The sequence below is a fragment of the Lissotriton vulgaris genome, chromosome 8 (genome assembly GCF_964263255.1).
Source record: "Lissotriton vulgaris chromosome 8, aLisVul1.2, whole genome shotgun sequence".
Classification (NCBI taxonomy): domain Eukaryota; kingdom Metazoa; phylum Chordata; class Amphibia; order Caudata; family Salamandridae; genus Lissotriton; species Lissotriton vulgaris.
In genome coordinates this window covers 1428056143-1428072084 of record NC_141696.1, presented here as the reverse complement: position 1 = coordinate 1428072084, position 15942 = coordinate 1428056143, and positions in this window count along the sequence as shown.

Genomic DNA, 15942 nt, shown 5'->3' with positions numbered 1-15942 from the left:
AATTCAGGACACAAATTCAGGACAGGAGGTCAAAATTCAGGACAAAACTTCAGGACAATAGGTACGTTTTACAGACACATCAGAGGTCGCGCAATAGTATATAAGTAAGCCCAGCCATTTCCAAACATATTCAACCATTTGCAAACCTATCCATCATGTATCCTTCCATCTATCATTTCACTCATCCATCCCTTCATCCATCCCCTCATCCATCCTTTCACTCATCCTCCATTATCCATCCATCCATCCACCCTTTCACCCTATCCATCTGTACACTTATCCATCCACTCTTCATCCCATCCATCCATTCACTCATTCATTCAGCCATTTACCCTTTCACCAATCCAGCCATCCTTTCACTTACTAATCCTTCCACCCATCCACTCTTTTAGTCATCCATCCATCCTCCCTTTCTCTCTCCATCGACCCTTTCACTTAGCCTTCCTTCCATCCATCCATCCACCCACCCATCCATCCATCTACTCATCCACTCATGAATCCATCCATTGCCCCTATCACTCATCCATCTATCATTTCACTCCTTCACACATCTATTCATCCTTTTGTCCATCTACCCTCCCTTTCACTCACTCATCCATCCTTACACCCACCCTTTCACTCATATGTCCATTCATTCGCCCTTGCACTTATCAATCCATCAATCCATCCATCATTTCACTCATCCACCTACCCCCATCATCCACCCACCCACCATCCACCCAACCACTCATCCATCCTTTCACCCACCCACCATCCAATCCACTGATCCATCCTTTCACCCACCCACCATCCACCCACACACTCATCCATCCATCCTTTCACCCACCCACTCATCATCCATCCATCCATCCTTTCACCCACCCACTCATCATCCATCCATCCTTTCACCCACCCACTTATCCATCCATCCATCCATCCTTTCACCCACTCTCCGTCCATCCATCCTTTCACCCACCCTTCATCCATCCATCCATCCATCCATCTGTCCTTCCCCTCATCATCCATCCATCCATCCCCTCATCACCCATCCATCCTTCCCCTCATCATCCATCCATCCTTATCCCTCATCATCCATCCCCTCATCATCCATCCATCCTTTTCCCTCATCACCCATCCATCCTTTTCCCTCATCATCCATCCATCCTTCCCCTCATCATCCATCCATCCTTTTCCCTCATCATCCATCCATCCATCCATCCATCTGTCCTTCCCCTCATCATCCATCAATCCTTCCCCTCATCATCATCCATCCATCCTTTTCCCTCATCATCCATCCATCCTTTTCCCTCATCATCCATCCATCCATCCTTACCCTCATCATCCATCCATCCTTCCCCTCATCATTCATCCATCCTTTCACCCACCCCTCATCATCCATCCATTCCCTCATCATCCATCCATCCATCCTTTCACCCACCCCCTCATCATCCATCCATCCACCCTTCCCCTCATCATCCATCCTTTCACCCACCCCCTCATCATCCATCCATCCATCCATCCTTCCCCTCATCATCCATCCATCCATCCTTCCCCTCATCATCCATCCTTTCCCGTCATCCATCCATCCTTCCCCTCATCCATCCTTCCTTTCATCCATCCTTCCCCTCACCCATCCATCAATCCCATCCATTTATGCTGCCCCTCATCCATCCATCCTTCCCCTCCATCCATCCATCCATCCATCCTTCCCCTCATCCATTTATCCTTTCCCTCATCCATCCATCCTTCCCCTCCATCCATCATCCTTCCCCTCATCCATCTTTCCCCTCATCAATCATCCAGCTACCCTTCCACCCATACATCCAGCTATTTACATTTTCTCTCCATCCTTCCCCTCACTCATCAATCCATCTATCCTCTCTCATTATCCATTTATTCAATCTTTCATTCATCCATTCACCCTTTCACTAATTCATCCCGCCATTCACGCATCCCTTCACTTACTTACTCGCCCACCTTTCCATATTAATTTTGAGCTGAGCCCTTTTGAGAAGAGGCCCATCAAGAACTTCACCCTCGCTGCAGGGCTGGGACAGAAGCCACCCAGGGTGGAGACAGGATCCACCACAGGGGGGGACAAGAGCCATCACAGGCGGGGGTGGACTGGAGCCACAACATGGGGGACAGGAGTCATCACAGGCGGGGGGTGGACTGGAGCCACCACATGGGGGGACAGGAGCAGGAGTCATCACAGGAGAGGGAACGTGATCCACCAGGGTGGGCACAGGGGTGGGCATGCAGTATTCTAGTATCATCTTGGGCTTCTCGCCCCCTCCTGCACAAGACATCGAGAAGACAGGCTCTCTGTCCCAAATGCCATCCCCCACTGTGATATACAGTACTTACAGGAGATACTCTAAGAGAACTGATTGAACTGATTGTCCTCCATACTTTGTTAATCAGTGTGGGTGCAATTGTGCCATTTCTTTATTTTCTTACATTATAGACTGCATGTTTGAAGAACCAAGGTTTGCTTACAAATTAGTGACAGTAATTAAGCTCGGTGAAGAGAAGCAGGTGCTGCCTCTGTGTAATCAGGGGTGTAATCTGGCCGAGTCTAGGATGTTTGGGCCCTGAGTAGAAATGGAATGTGTGAGCCCCCCTCTAAATAGCGATACAAGACGCATTCAGGGCTGTTTGCATGTGAATGGAGGCCCCCTGCTCCTGAACCTGCAACCCCTCCCTCTGTCACCTTCAAGCACCTCTTAACAGCTCATCAAGGGCTGGAGGTGTGAGGGTTGCCATCCCGCTGTGCCTCTACAGTGCTGCTGGGGGTCTGAGCTTTCATACAGCATCGCAGTCAAGAAGGGAGGTGGGGGCAAGCTGTGCCCGGTTAAAATTACGGACAAATGGCGTCCGTTAAAGAATCCTTCACGGACAACGGACAGACAGCCAAAATTACGGACTGTCCGTGAAATTTACGGACGGTTGGTCACCCTATACCAGGGTGAGGACCAGGCATGTTCCTAAAGGTACCTTTTACATTGAGTCCCGCCAACACTCATGGATATTTGTCAAAACAGGGACGTGCTGCGTGGTCTAGCTCGTGCGGGACGGAGTGGGCCTCCTTCTCCCCCCCATCATTCTGTTCACCTACCCTGAACGACAGGAGTCTGTTCCGCGCCGCCACGGCTGACTTGCACCATGGGCAGAGTCAGAGCGAACATACTAGATGACCACCAAGGGGCGGGGGCCCCCTCCGCCACGACAGAGCTCTCTTGTTGCCCTTCTTTGTCAGGGGCTGCCTCCTCAGAGCTTACAGAGAGTACACCCAACAAGCTGGATTTAATTCTTAAAGAAATCCGCCATTCCAGGGCTGCACTTTTACACAGATCGGCACGCTTACCACAGGCCTTAAATTACTCAAGGCGCCGTATCTATAAGATACGGCGCATTCCTGTCCTTTTCCCCTGCGCCGGCGCACAATGGGCTGCCTGCACCAGCGCAGGCACCCTTGCACAACGGTGCAAGGGTGCCTGCATTGCGGGGAAGATTATTTTTACACAGGAAGGGAAACCTTTCTGTACAAAAATAATCACAAGAGGCTTTTCCTCTTTCTATGTGTGCTATAGAATGCAGCACACATAGAAAAAGGAAATACGAGGAGAAATAAAGACATTTCTCCCTGTTGCGCCTCCCTTACGCCTCCCCTGGGGAGGCGTAAGCTTTTGGCACTGCTTCAGAGTTACGATTTCTCGTAAATCTGGGGCAGTGTCAAAAGGCCATGGATGTTGCTGGGAACGCCCCCAGCAACACCCATTGCACGCCCCTTTAACGCAGTACACTGCGTTAAAGGGACTGATATTTATCAGGCAGCAGTACAACAAAAAAACTGGCGTACTGCTGCCTGATAAATACCACGCTGGCTTCTACGCCACGGAACTTCATGAAAAGTGAAGTCCGATGGCGCAAGGGGCCTCATAAATGAGGCCCATGGTGTTTTGTACCCTGTACAGGGTGTTCTTAAATGTACTTCAACAACAGGAGATTATGGGACTTGCACTATTATGTGAGAGCTTAAGTTGTCCACAAGAAGCCAACATGGTTGCCATGCCTCCTGAATTAGTTTTCACAGGTATCATCCATATTGCAGCTCACAGGGGCCATAGATGTGGGATTCATCTCCTTAATGGAACCCATGAAGGTTTACCCTCAGAAGAACATACTCAGAAAACCTCAGTACCCATTAAACCTGAGGGAGAGGAAGGGGTCTGTTCTGTAATAGCAGATGTATTTGAGCAAGGGGTTTTAGTACCTGTAACTGTAAATGTAATACCCTAATTATCCTAATACACTAGGAGGGGAAAGTCAGCATATACTTCTTCACTCAAGATCATAGGGCTGTGAATAAGGTGGTTATTTAATGCTTCTCTGTCATCCTCCACCCCCACCATTCTTTCTTGTACCCTGCTAATGTTTAATGGTTCACTGTGGTTGATCTCTGTTGTGCTTTCTTTTTTTTTATTCCAAGGGTCTCAACATTCTGGGACATACTCTCCTTCAATCTGGGGAGATCAGTTGGCCTAACGGTTAGGGCGGTCGACCTTCAAATTTGGGGAACCGGGTTTGAGTCTCAGCAAGGAAGCGAACGTCTTGTGATTCTGGGCAAATCACTTAATCTCACTGGGGCAGATTTACAAGCCCCTGGTGGTTCTTTGCGCCGCCATTGCGCCACTTTTTGTGACGCAACGGTGGTGCAAACAATGCGCCATATTTACAACGTGACGTATCTAGGGAGATGCGTCACTTTGTAAAGCCCTGCGTCACATTATACCTGTGTCGGGTATAATGTATGCAGGGGGCGTTCCTACGCAGGAAAGCCTTGGGCTAGGGCAACTTACGTATGGTTTCAACACTGGGTCACTCCTTACGCCTGCTTCAAGCAGGGGTAAGGTTTTGACGCAGTGGAGTCCTAAGAGTGACGCAGTGAAATCGACAAGATTTCAATGCGTCACTCTTAGGACTCCACTGCGTCAAAACCTTACGCCTGCTTGAAGCAGGCGTAAGGAGGGACCCAGTGTAGTGGGAATAGGCCACAAAATGCATTGCTGGAGTTGCGTCGTGCTTGCAACACAACTCCAGCAATGTGTGACTTTTGCCCCAACAGATGCATCAATCCTTCCGCCATGGTGCGCCGTATTGTAAATACGGTGCGTCCATGGTGGCTCAAGCATTTTTCAGAGTGCCGCAAAGAAAGTGACGCATCTCTATAGATGCGTCACTTTCTTGTAAATCTGCCCCACTGTGCCTACCAAAAAATCAATGTGTCGTCATGTAACGCAACTGGTGCTTCTGCAAAGAGCTCTTATACCTGATACCTTCAGGTTAAGTTCGCGCTATCTAAAACTCTGTAAAAAAAATATATCTTATCCTAAACCTTAAAACAGGATTTTGAGATGTTGCTTCCCTCCTGGCTGAACTCTAATCCAACATGTGGATTATTTTTTTGTTGGCAACTCTTACTCTAAATTAGGGCAAGGAGGACTCAGTCTACCTTCTCAACAAATTGGCTAATGAGGTCCTAAAGGAAAATATTGCAATTCTGCTTCCACTGAGTGTGATACTATGGCCATAAAATATCTGCTGGCAAGCGCCAACTCTTTTCTGAAAAAGTTGAAACGATACGTAAGTTGCCCTAGCCCTTAAATGTGTCCCAAGTATATACATTTGTGGGAATGCCTGGGTGCTGTGTACAGTTGATTCTGGGATATGCTGAAATAGCCAAGCCTTTGCAAAAATAAACCCCTGAAACCTTGCAGTGGTCTAGTGAAACCAAAAATGCATTAGTAAAATTTAAATAATCACTGACCTCTGTGCTCTCCCCTAGGAACTCCTGATTATGCCAAACCTTTTACTTTGTATTGTTATGAACAAAATTGATTTGCATTTGTAGTGTTGGTACAGAGACATGTGGATCTGGAAAAGCCTATAACTTATTAATCTTCAGTTCTGGACCCTCTCGCTGCTGGGTTCCAACCGTGTTTATGGTTTGTGGTGAAGGTGCAAATCTTGTTGACACTACTGAGAATATTGTGTTGAGTGCCCCTTTAATTCTGTCTGTAGCCCATTCGGTGGGGGTGCTCCATCTTACTACATAAACCCACCACCTCTCCTCTTCCTACAGTCTCCATTCAAAATATCGTTGTTGTCAGCTTCCCATATTAACTTGGATCAATCAATCAATCATAACACTTGTATAGTGCACTACTCACCCGGAAGGGTCTCAAGGCGCTTGGGGGAAGGGGTCTGCTACTGCTCGAACAGCCAGGTCTTGAGTTGTCTCCTGAAGGCGAGGTGGTCCTGGGTCAGCCGAAGGTGGATGGGGAGGAAGTTCCATGTCTTGGCCGCCAGGTAGGAGAAGGATCTACCACCGGCGGTGGCTCTTTGAATGCGTGGTACGGCGGCGAAGGTGAGGCTAGTAGACCGTAGCTGGCGGGTGGGCGTGTAGAAGGTCAGGCGGTCGTTGAGGTACTTGGGGCCCAGGTCATGGAGAGACTTGTGTGCGTGGGTGAGGAGATTGAACATGATCCTCTTGTTGACAGGGAGCCAGTGCAGGTTCCTCTGGTGGCCGGAGATGTGGCTGCGTCGGGGGATGTCCAGGATGAGTCGGGCGGAGGTGTTCTGGATGCGTTGGAGTCTTTTCTGTAGCTTGGCTGTGGTTCCGGCGTAGAGGGTGTTTCCGTAGTCCACTCGGCTGGTGACGAGGGCCTGGGTGACCGTCTTCCTGGTTTCGGTCGGGATCCATCGGAAGATCTTGCGAAGCATGCATAGGGTGTGAAAGCATGATGAGGAGACGGCGTTGACTTGTCTGGTCATCGAGAGGGAGGAGTCCAGGACGAAGCCTAGGTTGCGTGCGTGGTCTGTTGGCTTGGGAGCGGTGCCCAGGGGTGGGGGCCACCAGGAGTCGTCCCATGTGGAGGGAGATGGTCCCAGGATGAGGACTTCCGTCTTGTCTGAGTTCAGTTTCAGGCGACTGTTCTTCATCCACTCGGCGACGTCTTTCATTCCTTCGTGCAGGCTGGTTCTGGCGGTGTCGGGGTCTCTGGTGAGGGAGAGGATAAGCTGGGTGTCGTCAGCGTAGGAGATGATGTTGAGGTTGTGTTGGTGTGTGATGGCAGCAAGAAGTCTCATGTAGACATTGAAGAGGGTGGGGCTGAGAGATGATCCTTGCGGAAAACCACAGATGACTTTGGTGGCCTCGGATCGAAATGGGGGGAGGCGGACTCTCTGTGTTCTACCTGCGAGGAACTAGATGATCCACTCCAGTGCCTTCTCTTGGATGCCGATTTTGCTGAGGCCTTGGACTAGGGTGCAGTGGCAGACCGTGTTGAACGCTGCAGAGAGGTCCAGGAGGATGAGTGCCGCTGTTTCCCCGTTGTCGAGCAGGGCTCGGATGTCGTTGGTGGCTGCGATGAGGCGGTCTCGGTGCTGTGGTTGGCTCTGAAACCGGACTGCGAGGGGTCGAGGGATCCGTTCGTCTCGAGGAAGGTGGCAAGCTGTCTGTTGACGATCTTCTCGATGACTTTGGCAGGAAAAGGGAGGAGCGAGATGGGGCGGAAGTTTTTGAGGTCGGTGGGGTCCGCTGTTGGTTTCTTCAGTAGGGCGCTGAGCTCGGCATGCTTCCAACTCTCTGGGAAGGTGGCGGTGTTGAGGGAGGTGTTGATGACGTCCCGGAGTTGGGGTGCAATGATGGAGTGGGCCTTGTTGAAGACGTGGTGGGGGCAGGGGTCGGTCAGAGATCCGGAGTGGATGGTGTTCATCGTGCGGGCTGTGTCTTCGGTGGTCACCGTGGACCAGGTGCGGAGGGTGGCGGTGGGGGGCGTTGGTTCGACGGTTGGTTGCGTGGATGGTGTGCCGAAACTGTTGTGGATGTCGGCAATCTTGCGGTGGAAGAACGAGGCGAGAGAGTGGCAGAGATCTTGTGAGGGAGTGATGTCGTTGTTGCCGGTGCTGGGATTGGAGAACTCCTTGACGATGGTAAAGAGTTCCTTGCTGTCGAGGGCGTTGTTGTCCAGTCGTTTCTTCAGTGATTTCTTCTTGGTGGTGCGGATGAGCTGGTGGTGCTTGCAGGTGGCGTGTTTGAGGGCGGTCATGTTGTCAGTGGTTTGGTCGAGGAGCCAGGCTTTCTCGAGGGTGCGGCAGGTCTTCTTGGAGTCCTTGAGTTTGTCGGTGAACCAGGAGGCCTTCTTGCTTCTGGGTCAGCTGGGAGGGTTCTTCAGTGGTGCGAGGTCATCGGCGCAGGCGGTCAGCCACTGCATGAAGTTGCGGGCTGCTTCGTTGGGGTCCGTTGTGCTGGTGGGTGGGTTCTGGCTGAGGGAGGTGGTGAGGTGGTCGGCGGTGATCTTGCTCCAGCTTCTGTGAGGAACCTGTTGCGGGTGGTGGTGGGTTGTGGTTCGTCTGAAGCTGAAGTGGACGCAGCTGTGGTCGGTCCAGTGGAGTCCGGTGGAGTGGCTGAAGGTGATGTGCTTGCTGGATGAGAAGACGGGATCAAGCGTGTGGCCAGCGTAGTGGGTGGGGGTGTTGATCAGTTGCTTGAGTCCGAGGTTGGCGAGGTTGTCCAGCAGGGTAGCGGTGTTGCGGTCTTTGTTGTTCTCCAGGTGGAAGTTGAGGTCCCCTAGGAGGATGTAGTCGGCGGAGGGGAGGGCTTGTGGGCTGATGAAGTCTGTGATGTCTTCGCTGAATTGTGTGCGTGGTCCCGGGGGTCTGTAGATGAGGGTGCCTCTGAGGGTCATCTTTGGGTCGGTGTGAATCTGGACGTGGAGGTGCTCGGCGGCGGCGAAGGTGTCGTTGGAGTCCGTCGTGATGCGGATGTTGTTCTTGTGGACGATGGCGATGCCTCCTCCGGTCTGGTTGACGCGGTCCCTCCTGATGATCTTGTACCCGTCCGGGATGGCGATGGCGATGTCGGGCGCAGAGAAGGCGTTCATCCAGGTTTCCGTGAGGAAGGCGATGTCTGGTGATGTTTTGTCGAGGAGGTTCCAGAGTTCCACGGCATGTCTGTGGACGGAGCGGGTGTTGAGCAGGATGCACTTGAGGTTGCTGCTGGTGCTTGGCTTGGCGGGTGCAGTGCAGGTTCAGAGGCAGGTGAACTTGCAGGTTCTGCAGGTGAAGGGTCCGTGAATGCGTTTCGGAGCGGCCCGGCAGCAGGCGGGGTTACGGCCTGCATTGTTTTCCCACTTTGAACTCTGCCTCTCTAATGCCCAAAAGTTTGGATGGAGATAACTATAAATGTTTCCTGGCCACTGCCTATGTTACTAAACCTTGCTTTGACTTGACTATTGGGCCCATTATTAATTAGAAGTTAACATATGTTGTGGATGGTTTTTTAGAATCAGAGGCATATCAGTGGAACCTTCTTTCTAAACAGCACCTAACATCTAATACTCCCACTTAGATATCAAAAGGACCCTTAATGGGTAGAAGGGTCGTTGTGTGCACTCTGAATAGCACCCACTGCAACAGTGCTTGTTCCCTCAGGAACCCAAGATCATTAATTACAACAGCAAAGGTGCACCACCGCGTTTAGTATTCAATGTTAATAATTCATGAAGAATAACTTTCTTCGATTTGATATTCTTTATTTCAAAAAACAATTGAGGCACCATACAGCCGACGCGTTTCGTCCCAACAGGGGGACTTCTTCAGGGCTATCAAACAAATATACAGAGAAATAGACAAATTGTAAAAACTTTGTATAAACACATACAAATGCACACTTACAAATTTAAGAACTCTCGTAATTATAATCTTACCATTAAGGAAGAGACAGCATTGAAGAATTTAAGAACTGATCCCACCATTGTCATACGTGAGGCAGGGTGGGAATGTTGTAATTATGAACAGGGAGGATTACATGGGAGAAATAAACTGACAACTATCGGACAGTTCCTGTTATACTAGAGCAGGAAGTAACCCGATGGAAGCCTTAAGTGCACATATCAATATGAGACTGGTAGAATGGCGGTAAGTCGGTCTTTTGAGCGAAGAGGAGTGTAGATATCTCTCAGTGGTGGGCCCCTCCTTCCCGTGTATCTACATCCTACCAAAAATACATAAGGGCGGCCTATTCTCACCTGGCCGCCCCATTATCTCATGGGTTAATTCACCCACTGAAAAACTCTCTGAACATGTAGACACTTTTATACAGCCCATGGTACAGAATCTCCCTGCATATATAAAAGATACCAAGGACATTCTGGGTAAATTTGAGGGCTTTGCCTGGTCAGAAACCCTATCCTTTGTAACATTGGATGTTATTGGTCTATACACCTGTATTAAGAAAGATTTTGGAATGAGAGCATTGGAATACTTCTTGGACAAAAGGACAGCAGACCATCTGTTACATAATGGAGTCCTACTGGAAATGACGGAAATAATATAGTCCAAGAACTTTTTCCTTCACAACTCAAAATGGTACCATCAGATACAAGGAACAGCGATGGGCTCCAGGTTTGCTCCCGCTTATGCCGGCCTGTTTATGAGCTGGTTTGAGCAGGAGCATGCCTGCGGGCGTCATGCTGGAAAATGGATGGAACATGTCATATTCTGGGGCAGGTACATCGATGACTTGATAATGATCTGGGATGTGCCTGCCCCTGAGCTTATGTCATACTTTACATATTTGAATGAAAATCCATTCAATGTTCGTTTTATGATGGAACACAATAGGAAATCCATCAACTTCCTGGATATGAGATTCTTCATACAGGAGAATTACATACACAGCTGTACACATCGTAAACCTACATCATGCAACAGTATTTTGCATCATGAAAGCGCCCACCCCCAACATGTTATTGATAACATCCCCTCTGGGGAAATGATTCAAATGCGTCGCAATTGTAGTACGGATGAAAATTTCCATACCAACATAAAGGAAACAGAGAAACGCTTTTTGGATAGAGGATATCCAAAAATTACCCTCGATAAGGCAAACAATAAAGTGATGAAGGTTATGAGAAAAACTACCCTTGCATCTGCGACAAGAAAAAACAACAAAGATAGGACTGTTGCCTTTGGTACACAGTTTACTGATCGTAGTAGCAAAGTGTACAATGCCAGGGGATCACACCCGAGAACCTCTAGGTTCTCCCTGTTCTGGACTTACAGAAACACAGAGTCTTCTAGGTGAAGTCAATGATCGAGTTTTATTGGCTGCAACCAAGTAACATGCGTCCTAGAAGTACGACAACACGGGCCGTAAGTTCTCAGGAGACTGTTCGTTTTTACAGAACCAGCCTTCTCCTTATATACATAAATAATAGCTGTAGGCAAGAATTCTTAAGTTTATGATATGGCTATACACATATTTTCGTAACAATACAAAGAGCGAAGTCATGCTGGTCAGCACATATTTCAGATGTCCGGTAGGTGATGGATTACCCTGCCAGATCCAGAACTCCCATCAGATATCGATGAAATGCCAATAAGGTCGAGCACCCTCCCATCATAAAACGGGTCATAAACAAGAATCATGGACAGGTGTGTGTGTATGGAAAACAGGGTCTGTATGTGGTGAATGGTTTATGACATGTTGTGCCTTGATGATATCTTGCTCGGCCACTGGGCGAGGAGCTGCCCGAGCAGGCTTGGCTGGAGGCAGTGGGGGCAGCTTCGGCCAGGTCATGGGGAAGTCAGCTACAGAGGACGTGTCCTTTAGATCGGCTTTAATCGATTGACTTATATGAGGGCAAGCCCTAAGATGGATGCCGTTTACAAAATGGAGTTTGAGGGTTCGGGACAAAAACCAAGATTTAGGGGTGTTAGCATCACTCAATCGTGACGCAAATACATAGGAATAATGTCCTGATCATTACCGGTTCGTAGATACCAAAATCGTCATGGTACGACGATATTTTATGACGCGAGTGTTGGACCTCGATATCTGTAAAACAGCGGGGTCCAAATCTGCAGTACCACAGACCCTCCTTTTGCCCTCATATTAGGCAATAACCCACACTAATCTGAGTCCAAGTCTGTATTGATGAATTCACGGAGATGCTGCTGTAGCATCATTCTGTTGCTCAATTCGTCCCTTGACACAGGCTTCCTTACACATGAGGTGGCGCAGAGGCCACATATTGCAGGAGCGCACTGCACAAGCAGGCAGAACATAAACAGAACGGCTAAGATCATCCCAATGAAGATCAGGGTTTTCCAACCGCAGGCAGAGATCAGTTCCCAGAACCACCCTAGCAGAGACCAATCCCCTTTTTCGGTGTGAAGGGAATCAGATATTTTGTGTAATTTGGAGATGGCCTGGTACACTGTCGGAGCATTATCGGGGATGAAAATGCAGCAACTAGATTGGATCACTTTACATTCACCACCACGGTCTGCAAGTATGACATCTAGGGCAACCCGGTTCTGAAGGGTCATAAGTCGATCCAACTGAAGCTCAGCTGTCAGGTTGTTAAGGGCACCGGCCGTTTCAGTCACGGCGGATTCAACTATTCTCGTCAGTTGTCTAATGTTCCTGCCGTTCACCATGGGCCCCCAAAATGGCAGAAAACCCTTTGCGAAGTCTCCAAACTCCTGACCCGCGGTGTCGTCTTGACTCACGACACCCCTAACTATCCTTGTCCGATGGTAATCTGCCCCGGCCGTGTAGGTGGGTGGCAGCAGAAACGAGATAAAGCATGTGCCCGAGAAGTCAGGGGGCAACCATGTGTAGGCTTTGTCATGGCAGACGAAATAGGTGCCTTTAGCCGCCAAGAATGGAGGGGAAGTTCGAGAGGCGAACACATAGGTCTCCGTACATAGGCTCTTCCCCAACTGCGCTTTGGGATCCCTGCCAATACCTTGCAGACATAAGTGACCTCGGTGGGGTACTATCCAGACTGGGGAGGATTTCGTTGATTTCTGGATTTCACTTAAGGAAATCCCATACTTGGTGATGTTCCACCTGCTGTATGGGGTAAACTCATCCTTGGGAGTTGCTCTAATCGTGTCAATATCTCTACTCATATTTCGGATCCCTGCCACTAGAGCCTTATTGTTTGAGTTCTCCCCTCGAATGTAGGGTTCAAGGGAATACAGGAACATAGTCTGGAAAGCCCACAGGGAACCAAAATAACTAAATGGCAGGACAAAATAAGGGATGCCCTTATCTGCAGTGTGTGGCATGAGTCCGCATATCCAACAGTTCGATGTATTCATAATAGACTGGTGCTGGTGTAGGAGCTGGACAAAGGAGTTATTTGCGAATTCCAGTCTTCTGGCAGACTCGTGTTCAGGTAGGGGGTGAAAGGAGTGTGTAGGGTCAATGGGAGAAGGTGCGGGTTGTGTGTTGTGTATGAATGGAACTCGAAAGATGAACAGAGCAAAACCAGTTAAAAACATTATTATACTACACAACATTAAGATGCTTAACACTAGAGTTCATCTCCTTGCCATTATAGTACATATTTTCTTTTCAAAGGTCATGTGTCTTGCAGGTCTCTCAACCCCTGGAAACTCCATTCTCTGGTTGCTGCCCGCGGTGGGTGGTTGCTTCTGCCAAGATGTGCGCTCTGTCCAGTCCGGGGTGACTCCCTCAGACTGACCAGAACCGTTGACCTAGGCGTCCCCGGCTGCACTCCTCAGACTTCAACCGCGGCCTTAGCAGCAGAACCGGATGGCGGTTCGAAAATCAAAAATGAGCTAGTTCCCTGGGTGAGAGAGCTGTGGAATCAAAAATAGTTCATGAGAAAAGGGAAGATCGCACTAGTTCGAGTATGTCAGTTCTTTGGTCTTGACCTTAGATTATATCGTTTTTTTCCAGGCACGGTGTGATCTTCGAACAATGTTTCTGGTTCCGTAATGTCCAACGGCATCGACGGGGGCACAGATCCTTGTAAAATACAATCACTCTCCTTGTCAGTACCAGTTCCTTTTAATCGTGCACCGCTGAAGGGGACAAAACGTGGTACGACTTCAGTCTCGGAGTCAGCGACTCCTTGCTCGACCCATCGGTCGTATGGAAGGGGCAACGGGACCCTTTTGCAGTGGGCGCCGTGCACCCAATGTTTCTTGCCGTGGACACGTACTGCAGAGCGGGTAGACAGTAAAACCTGGAAAGGTCCGGTCCAGCGAGGCTCCTCGTTCTTGGTACGTCTGAAATTCTGAATCAGGATCCAGGAGCCGGGCTCGATGGCGTGGCCTGGATCGTCGGACGCCGGTGAAGAGGAGCTGTGGACCTGTTGATGCAAAGTATGCAGTTTAGTTGTCAATTCATGCAAATAGTCAAATAGTACAGGGTACTCGATCTCATTGAGCTTTCTTGGCCTCGGTACTCCCCATATATTAGCTGGGCGCCCAAACACGATCTCGTGTGGGCTAAGTCCCAGTCTAGAATGGACAATCATTCTGGTAGATAGGAGTGCTAAAGGCAGGGCATCTGGCCACTTGAGGCCTGTGCTGGCTAGGATCTTGGCCAGTTTCAATTTTAAAGTGCCATTATAGCACACTACCAATCCTGCCGACTGGGGGTGGTTTGCAGCATGGAACTTTTGGTGGATGCCTAGACACTCACACACTCTCTTCATGACTCGTCCCACAAATTCACTTCCATTATCACTCCAGACAATCCTAGGCATGCCGAATCTAGGGAAGAATTCCTTGACAAGGACTTTAGCAGTTGACAAGGCAGTGTTGTTCTTAAGGGGGTATGCTTCTACCCACCTGGAGAAAGCGCAAACAACGACAAGGACATATTTCAGGTTGTTGCACCTTTCCATGTGAATGAAATCGAGTTGCAAGACCTCAAACAGGTATGTTGGAGGGGCGAAATGACCAGCTGGGGTTGGGGTTCCCCTACCGGGATTGTGTTTCAAACACACCATACAGTTTCTGACCAGATTCTCTGCACATTTTGGGATACCACTATTCTGTCATACTGGGGCCAACTGCTTACATATTCCTTTTACGCTGATGTGTGCCATTCCATGGGCCATCGTTACCACTGCGAGCACATAAGCGTCGGGTAACAACCATCGCTGATGTTCTGACAGTTCGACCCAACAACCATTCGCGTCTAACCTACCTTTGCTTTCTCTCCATTCATTCACTTCTCTCTCGGTAGCGTCAGCTTGTATAGTCTTTACACTTTCAATGGTGTCTTCACACATACCTACATCAGGGGTCCATCTAGCAGGGCCTACTACATACATCCGACTCATTGTGTTCCTTGCAGTCTCTTTCGCGACTTCATCGGCAAATGCATTCCCTCGACCAACATCATCTCGGATCTTTCTAAGCGCGCTACATTTCACAATTGCAACCTGTAGGGGCAAGGTCAGTGACTCGAGAAGGTCGTGTACTAGCTGGCCATGTTGTATTTTTGCACCATGCGACGTCAGGAACCCACGTTCACGCCACAATCTTCCAAAACTGTGGGCGACGCCAAAGGCGTACTGACTATCAGTGTACACATTTACTCGTTTTTCTTTCGCCAACACACATGCTCTTGTGAGTGCGACTAACTCCGCTGCTTGTGCAGAATTCTGGGGGATGCGAGCTGTCTCTACAATCGTGTGTAATGTTGTCACGGCATATGCTGCAGTCGTATCACCATTCGGCAACTTGAAACATGAACCATCAACCCATAAGTTATCATTACATTCGGGAAGGGGAGTGTCTTTCAAATCTACTCTCCCTTTGGTCTCTTCCTCTGTCCTAAAGCAGCAATCATGTTTGTCGACCTCATCTGTTTCTGCTGGAATGGGTAATAATGTAGCAGGGTTGAGTGTATCACACCTTTTTATGTGAATATGACTAGCTAACAGGGTCAATTCATAGCTGGATAGTCGAGCACTAGTTAGGTGCTGTGTTTTTGTCCTGTTCAGTAGGATATCTACTGCATGCGGGACCATAACGGTCAGAGTATTATTCATGACTAACCCAGCCGACTGTCGAATACAGACAGCCGCTGCGGCCGTGGCCCTCAAGCAACTCGGTAATGCT